Consider the following 9987-nt stretch of genomic DNA (forward strand, 5'->3'; position numbering starts at 1 on the left):
TTTATGAATAAAATAAATACAATTTATTATAAAAATGTATAATAATTTACCAAATTTAATCTAATAAACTAAACAAAAGTTTATAACTTAAAAACAATATGGCACAAAAGATACAAATCATTATAGGAAACACGTTTAGAAAAACATTTTAATCACAATATATTTTTTTGGCAAACTTAGATAGGTAAAATTTAGGTATAAAATAATTTAAAATATTTAATTATGATGGTTGGTTAAAGTGAGGTATATTCGTGATATGAGTAATCGTAATACGTATATAGATTATTTTATTAAATATAATTATTTATACTTTAATAACGAACCTATCTGTTTAGATATTCGTCAGTGAACCTCAAAATAATTAATCTGTCTAATTTTAGCTGTGGTATTACTAGAGACTGACGTATATTCGTCAAGTTGCGTAAATATATGTTGGCCTAATAAAATTGCCAAAATTGAAAACGTAATGAGATATTTTGTAAATATATCACGAACATACCTTGTTTGGTTCGTTTTACCCTATATACATAAAACACATTATCACATTAGGTATAATATATTATAATAGGTATGCTACATTGCTAAATAATAATAACAAAAAAAAATGTCCACATTTTTCTTAAATGACATCGTGCTTTAGTCTGTGATTGTTCGTATACAGTTCTATTTGAATTTTAGATCATACTCAAAGCACCAATAAACATCCAATAATGGTCATGGCCATACCCATGGCATATGTTGTGAACACGACTTTCTTGTACCTACGGTTTACTGAGTCTAACATCAAATCCGCCTCATAATTATAATACATATCATCTTCACTGAAACATAAAAATCACACGATTGCCTAACCATGAAAATCTAAATATCCCAAATATTTATTTTATTTAAGCCTATGCATCATGCGTTATTTATTGCATCAGTGATGATTTCCCAGTGCGATATAGTGCATTTGAATGTATTTCATATTTATAACTTTCATTGATAAGCCAAAAGCTATATAATAATATGTTAGTTTAATTTTGCATCTAATAAAACGATTATTGATAGCAAAGGCATAAGCGCCTTTTCTTATTTTCTAAAAGTAAAATGTGGATCAAATTGTTACATTAATATCATGGTATTAGAACCTCTACATTTAATCGTACTGAATTATAGAGATTTTAATTTTAAACGTAATTCAAATCATAACAAGTTCTGTTGAAAATTAATTAACTATGATCTTCATTAGAAGGAAATGACGTTTTTGTAATATCTCAACTAACGACTAAATTAGCGTTGAACTCTAATGCCTATTATTAATTTATTACCAATTTAACTGACAATTGTGGTTAAATGGTAGACGATGGTAGTTTTAATTAATATGTCAGTTAAATATCAATGGTAACCCAGTATAATTAATTTAATTATTAACACATACTAAGAAGTTTTAATTTATAAATTAATTTATAGTTAAATTACAATTATATAATAGTACTTACTTGCATGAAAATCTCAATACTTTAAACTGTAAATAATTAATATAAATATTGATATATTTACCATACTTAAGTTAAGACAATCCTAGACTGACGACAAATATTAATTACTGTATTTAACTGAAATGTTGTACAATTGTGACAAAATGTTAACAAGTATAATATAAAATACATATAATTACAATGTTAAGAACAATAATAAATAGTTGTATACTTGACAGTATGAGATTAATTTAAGTATGTTAAATTTGTTGGTCATATGAAATAATATTATATTGTCGTTAGAAATAAATAATAATATTCGCCTATATTTTTCAGTTCTTGGTGTAATTAAATTATTAAAACATCTATTTTTTACATCTAATGTGTTTAGATTTATAGCTGATAACAAAAATAAATAATGATCACTACTTATATGTTTATAATTAAGCTGAATATTAAGTGGTTAACCAACAATGGGATAAAAATTGCTATCGCCAAATGCACATGCTTTATGTCCTCATACTTATATGCTATCATTCTACTTATTATATAGTGTGATTTACCAAGCATACTCGCCCCTTCCCTTTATCTTTTAATGATACATTTATTTGAATTCTGATTTTTGATTTTAAGTATAGTTAAAGATTACATTTGAAAAATATTTAGGTGTGTTTTATATCATTAAGGGATTGTTATGTAATGATACAATTTTTTTTTCAAATAAAAACTACCTCGATTATGATTTGTTTGAAAATGTTCTTGCATTTAAAGAAGTGCCTTGTAATTGAATAATTATAGACTTGTACTAAAGATAATATTATATTCTTAAATAAAAAATTGTTTCGATAAAACATATGTAATGTTTAGTCTAGTACTTATTATAGTTATTATACTTAAACAATTTTACAAGTTATAAAATGTTAGTAGATTAGTATTAACTATTAATAACTATAATTTTAAAATCATCATAGTCCAACACAATTATCGTATGAATTATTTTTCTTTGTAGGTACCTACATTAAGTTATTCATAGTATAATTTATAGTTTTTAATCATAAAATAACTATTAGTTCGAGTACCTATAGATTTAATTTCATAAACATTTTACAAAAAAAAGACACTTTATTTTTGTTTAAAAAAAAAGTTTTGTTTACAAGAGTACAAGATAGATACTCATAAAATACCTAAAATATTTGACATTATAATTTATAACCTTTAAAATTACTTACAAATTCCAAACATAGGGATTTGAGAAATTAAAGAAACGATTTGAGAGTAAGCGTGCTAGTGAGCCATATAGTATAGTCTATATTTTAGTTATTAATTGGTATTTCACTTTAGTGTATACACAAAAAAAGTTAATAATATGTATATGTTATTAAAATTTAAGACAGTATTAACTATGGGAATTTTATCCAAAATAATAAATGCAGATATTAGTACAGGGTTTTCAAAATTAAATCGATTATTAAAAACTGATAAAGATACACTTTTCAACACCAGCTATTTCGAATACCGACTACTTCCTACATTTTAATTTGAACTCGGGTATTAGGTTTTTTGAAAATATGAGAGGAAATAAATATTATAATAATCAAATTTTTGTATTCATTTTATAGTTATAGTATATTTTCTATAAACTTAAAAATATATTAAATACTTTTTTCCATCTTATTTATTTTATAGGTACCTATTTATTAAAGATTATTATAAATATTAATAATATAACGTTCTATATTTTAAATAATAATTAATAAAACAATTTTTAAAACTCTGCTTAATAGGAAAAGAATTCATGATAAAACCCTTAATTCATATTTTTGGTATTAGTTTTTTAATTTTAGATTTTAATAAGTATATTATCATTATTTCGAATACTTTAGAAATGTTCGGGTGCAATGCCCTGATATACACTTTTTATTATCACAGTCAATTTTAAATACATTTATTTAATAATGTACAATACATGAATATCAAAGAAAAATCACTTCCCTAAAATACTATAAGTGGTAAGTACATAATTAATACAAAATAGAACAAAAATAGAACATAATGGCATATAATTATACCATAAAATAATAATATAATTTTAACATCTATATCAAAAATCTATTACAAATATTGAGAAAAATAATACAACATATAAATTAATTTCAACATGTATCCGTGATTAATGGGAGCAAAATATTCAAAGCTATATGCCTAATAGGACTTGATAATAAGATCATATAATATAGGTACAACGTATTAACAAGAATACAAGATTAAACCTTTTTGAACATTGATCTCATTTAAATTCATAGAAAATTATAATTAGTACATATTGTGATATAATAAATGAAACTCATCAATTATACCTATCAATTATTGTATCATAGCTCACATGACGTATACCTAAAATTATTACGCAACTATTTTACCATATGGTTTTACAAATATGTTTAAGTCGTTTTAATAAAACTTTGGAGGAAAGTGACTTTTATATTTATTATAAATAAATAATAATACTACACTTTTATAAACAGAAATATTAGATATGATAATTTATTTTATAATAAATTTGTTTTTCTATACTTATTTAGTATAATAGTTTTATAATATTTATAAATATTTTTTTTATAACTAGAATAATTTTAGTAAATATATTATATTTATATTCAGAGTCGTGCCATGGGAGGACCCAAGAGGCCTATGTCCCGAGCTCAAATTTTAAGAAGGCGCCAAAAAGTTAGGTTAGTTAATGGAGAGGTGAATATTTTTAATTTTACTCCGGGCACCAAATTTTGATGGCACGGCTCTGTTTGTATTATCCAGTAGGTTACTATTTTAGTATACTTTATTAATATTATACATTAAATCTTGAGATATATTCAAAATACCGGAGCAATTTAAATAAAATATTATATCAAAGAACATAAAACTCTGTTAAAATTTAAGTACCTAACTATTTAATTTAAAATATTATTTTTCACACAGCATAATATTCTATTTGATAAAAATAAAAATATTGTGATTTATATACCTATTTATATTTTTTTGACTTAATTTTTATAAAATCAATTAATACATAATACTGTTACATTATGACGCACATAACATAATATTATCATTATCATTATTAATATGTTATACATATTTATTAATTGCAATCAACAGAAAATTCGATACGTTTGTTTGAATGAAAAAGAGAAAAACAATTTTCAAGGTCGTTTTTAAACCGTCTAGAGCTATAATATATGTTTCTTTTTTAATGCAAAACAAAACAATAGGATTAATTATGAATCACTATAGTTACAAGCCCACGGTAGTACAGATATATAAAACAATAAAAATACAATATTTTCTATGAATTGTTCTTTATATTTTTTTTTTTACCAAACGTAATTTATTTTTAAACAAAGCATAATATTAAAGAACAAAAACATAAACATTAACAACAAATTTGATTACATATAAATACTTAAGTGTAACTACAATAAACTTCAATATATTGTAAATAATTATTTTGATAAGATGAAATAAAGACTTCTTTTGAAAATTCTATTTTACAGCGTAAAACAGCCAAATAAATCTGTGTATCATAGTATTGTTATACACAAGTACATAACATAATATATTAATTATATTTTACTATAAATAAGATACCATACTCTTATTTAATACTTTTACGATTGAAATATACTTATAATTATCATACTCATAAATCGATATACATCTATCGAATTCCAATATTGGTAGGTACTATATTAATATATGATACCTATTCAAATTACTATTTTTACAGTTTGTATAATACAGAATGTATTAAATAATTAGGTAAAAACTGAAAAGTTTCATAAAGTATTTTTGATAAATTATACATTAATAAGTTAAACTCTATATACTTTGCAAGTCGCGACTTACAGTACTTATAGTGATTAACCTAAAGAATAGAAAAATATTAAAAATATCTTAACAGAAAGTGGGTCAGAGGATGCGATTTTTAATAGATAGGATAATAAATTATTTTACCAATATAACTATGTTCATTGAACCTAATTTTACGTCCGTTGACAATTTAGCTAACAATCGTTTCGCATCCGGTTTATACACAGTAAATACATTAGACATACATATAATAGACACCTTCATCATTTTTCAAAGTACTCTTACAGTTATATTGTATATTATAATAAATGTCAATTTAAAAAAAAATATATTTTTTATAATAATAATTTCATAAATCCCTATAATATATCATACAATATTAAAAATATTAGACTTTGATTTATGAAACACTAATTATTAAGTTAATAACTCATAAATTAAAACCTAAGAAAAGATAAATAATCCAAAAATATATACTTTAAATAAAAGCATATAAAAATAACTACTTTTAAATAAATATTTAGGCAACATACATATTTCATAATAATAAATTTACTTTGTAACATTATAACTATATATTGTATAATCTTTATCAAATTTAATTATTTAAAAAATGTTTTCAACTTTTAGACCTAACTATTATTTACTTTTTCGCCCCTATTTAGTACATATACATATTAAACTAATTTAAATATATATGAATATATATATTTTTTATTTGACTATATTGTATTACAATCTGTTATTTATAAATTAATAATAAATAACATTGATTACAAAACATTAAGAGAACATACGAAAAAAAGGCCATTCAACAACATAACCTCAGAATGATTTAAAGTACATAATTATATGAAGTCGATTTTATTCATGAAAAAATGTAATTTAGTCCTATTTGAATATATAATTTATCATAGTGTTACATTATATAATTAATTTAAATTGTACAGGTATACATTATAATCTAATGTGGACTTCGTATATATCTTTATTTTATATGTCACTTAGATAAAACAACGAATTATAAGAAAAAATTGGATCAAAACAATTTCTAGCGTTATACAGCACACATTAGAGATTTTTACATAACAAAATTTTTTTTTAACGTTCTTCATAAGTCTCCTCACGATCTTTGCTTAAGCCATTTAAGGTCAAGTAAAGGAGTGAATAATGTTTTAAAATTAGATAGGAATCCACAATATAAGTTGTTATGATGCAACATCACAATATATTATGATGTACATTGTACATACGTAGTACTTTAGTAGTACATAATATAATCCAAATAATATCTAAGCGCAAAACAAAAATTACAGTTTTTATATCTATATCCATATTTTATTATTATTATGTATAACTAGTAAGTAGTACCTAAATTAGTATCTACATTTAAGATTTTATTGTTTTTCTACAGTGTTACGTTATAATATATTACTTATGATAATATTATGCATATTTATCATAAATATTGATGCAAATATAAAATATAATATTATAATATCATTACAAAACAAAAGTATATTAAACGATAAAATCTGATATAAAAATCAATCAGTTAATTGCTAACTGTGATCAAATATTCAATTTTTATCGATTATAAAATTGTGTGTAATAGTTAAAATTTCATATTAAAATTAAGACATAGAGTCATAGAATAAACTAACCTAATATTTAATAAACCACCGTAATCATATAGACAATTGAAAAAATCGTTTAAATTGTTCCGTTAAAACAACGAAAGAATATTCATTATTTTTGTGATAATAAGTAAATATAATATAATTATTAACCTAATGATAGTAAAATATTGTAAATAAATTGAATGAACCTTTAAAACAGATGTTTTTCAGATTGTAAACAATGGTTTGTACTTAAATATTAATATTAATGTATAATAAACTAAATTATCAATATTTTTTCGTAAATTTATCGTAACCAAAACTTGTTTTCATCCAAATGGTAAAAAAAAAAATGGTGTATTAAAAACTAATAGTTAATATTTGTTTACAAATAAATAAGTTCCGTTTAGATGTTATTACATGATTCTTCTACGATTAATGAGAAATTAAAAATATGTTTATAGTATATCTTTTACATTACCTGTTTAATTAAATACTTAAAATGCTGCACCATATAAATTTTGAAAATTTTAAACCCAAAAAATGTGAATTGAAAAAGTACACATAGATAATTAAGCAAAAAACAAAATAATTCCACTCAAATACTCAAATAAAAAACATAACCAACATTTAAAATAATATTTAAGAATAATAAATTCTTAAGAAAGCCTATTTATTAAATACATAAAACGATACTTTATTTATAACTTTTTTTAATGTCTTGATATTTAAAATATATTAATCTACAAGTTATTGTAGGTTACAACCCACTATTGTTTATTATAATAATTGAACGTATTAAATTATTGAAATTAAATTTAGAAAAAAAATGTTCTAATGGATCTAAAACTATTTTATAATTATATAAGTACTATGGTTTGTTTTCTAACGCTTTTGCTTTTTCCAGACGCGTGATAAAATTGTTAAAATAAAAAAAATGCCGTCCATTTTTCCATAATATTATTTAAATTGATATATTATTAGACAAAACAAACGCGTATGTATACAATGTAGCGTAAAAAAAGCGTCGAAAACTGCATAAACGAAACTCAAGCAATATCGCACAAACAAAAACACACAAGACTTACTTTAATTTTCGGTATTTTTGTTTGGTGTCGATGACGTTAACTTGTTTCTGGTCATTAGTCGACCCGTACTTAGTGTTTCGAAACACTCCCTTGGTCTTGCCGATTGTTTTTGTCAAGCTACTCCTCTCGTCCAACATCTCAGTCGATTTATTTACTGTACGTGTGTAAAATCAAACAAATAAACCCGCGCCTAGGCCGAATGTGCGCTCAACAAATGATGATTGCGAACTACACGCGGCGACCTCAACACACCGGTTCTTATATTGTTATGAAATGTATATCGATGGTACAGAGCACACCGTCCGACCCGCACCATCTCCCACCGCCCTTATAACCAACACACTCGGCACTACACGGTTTTCACCGGCTTACAATATTTTAGTGGACAACTCGAATAAAATGCTTTATTTTATAGGTAATACTCTCGAACTGAACGATGAAAAACATAGTAAAATCAAGAGTTATTTTTTCATCGCTTAATATAATTATTAGTCGACAGTATATTATAGGTAATATTATTTTACTTACTCAGACCAATATTATTGTTTCTAACGTTTCTAGACGCACGCGCTGCAATGATGATACTATTTTATTTTATTAAAACAGAAATACTATTACATTTATATAGTCGGTCAATACCGATATTATGTAAAAGTAAGAACAAGAAGCTCCGTTTATATGATTAGTACACATATATAATTGGTTATTTTTTCACTTTTTTTGATAATAATATTATTATTATTTAACTGTTATTATTATGTGTCGAAAAACATTAACATACATAACGCATTTAATTATAATATATTCCTTAACAAAATACAACTCCAGTTACGTACTGTAATCTTCACAATAACACATCATTCAAGTGTATTGGAAATCTAGATAACCAGTTTATTAATCAAATAAGGTAACAATGATTTATATGTTTTTAGGTACCTTGTTTACATGTTGTCAGTTATAATTTTAATTAATTTCTTTTTATTGAATATATTTTAATACATAATTAATGATTATTGAAAAATGAGAAACTCGAGTTTCTACACTATATACATCATATACAGTTCATGGTGTAATCGTCATAACTAAGTAAATACACTATTTTTTTTGTTCTACTAATTATTGTTATCAATTTTATCCATTGGAGATAAAATTATTTCAAAATTGAATAAATGGAATTTTTTATTATTATATAGTAAGTATATGTACAGTATACCTACACATACCTAAATATTTAACTGCGTACTTCCTTATAAATGAAATACTTAAAAACAATAGCGGAACCCCTTCAGTCGAAATATATAACCAAGCATATTATATTACTTTTCGGTCAATGCATCAATTCATTACGTAATTATTCGCTACATCGGTACCCATTTAGTCCAATGCTATAATATTAAGTGTAACTAAACAAAATATCAGGAATTTATATATTTTTTAACAGTATTATTTCATGATGATAATAATTAATAATTATTATTCGTCTAAATAGTATTATAAATTCAATAATATTATTAACTAAGACAGTGCTGTGACAATTCATACGATATACTGTTATTAAGTATATAGGTACCTATAGCAAAAAATGAAAGCAGTCTCGAACTCTAAAATTGTTTGCATCGCACAAACTCTAAATTATCTTCAAGGCTGCACGACCATCATCTGTAGGAAAACCTACAAGTTAGGTTACAAAAATCATTGAAAAAATTTAAAATTAAATCTTTTATGTTTGACCCTTTTTACCTAAAAAAAGATCACAGAAAAAAATAAAAACATTCCTATTTATTAGTTTTTGGTGGTTATTATTATTAGTTGGAAAGTGCATAATTAAGTTGAAAATAGACAAACCGATTGGGCTTATTTCTTTCTTGATAATCTAAATACAATTTTTATGGAAAGAAAAATTGAAAGTTGTCTTGAAACATGAAAAAACTGAAAGTGCTTTTTTAATGTGAT

General features: G+C 23.5%; 1 long non-coding RNA gene across 1 annotated transcript; it reads right to left on the reverse strand.

The window, feature by feature from the left end:
- On the reverse strand, positions 1-8619 carry LOC132920789 (uncharacterized). The gene is made up of 2 exons (XR_009660785.1): positions 8035-8619; positions 1-821 (listed from the first exon to the last, which is right to left on the reverse strand). It is a non-coding gene; the product is annotated as an uncharacterized LOC132920789 (long non-coding RNA).
- Between the last annotated feature and the right edge of the window lie 1368 nt (positions 8620-9987).

This window comes from Rhopalosiphum padi, chromosome 2, assembly GCF_020882245.1.
Source record: "Rhopalosiphum padi isolate XX-2018 chromosome 2, ASM2088224v1, whole genome shotgun sequence".
Taxonomy (NCBI): domain Eukaryota; kingdom Metazoa; phylum Arthropoda; class Insecta; order Hemiptera; family Aphididae; genus Rhopalosiphum; species Rhopalosiphum padi.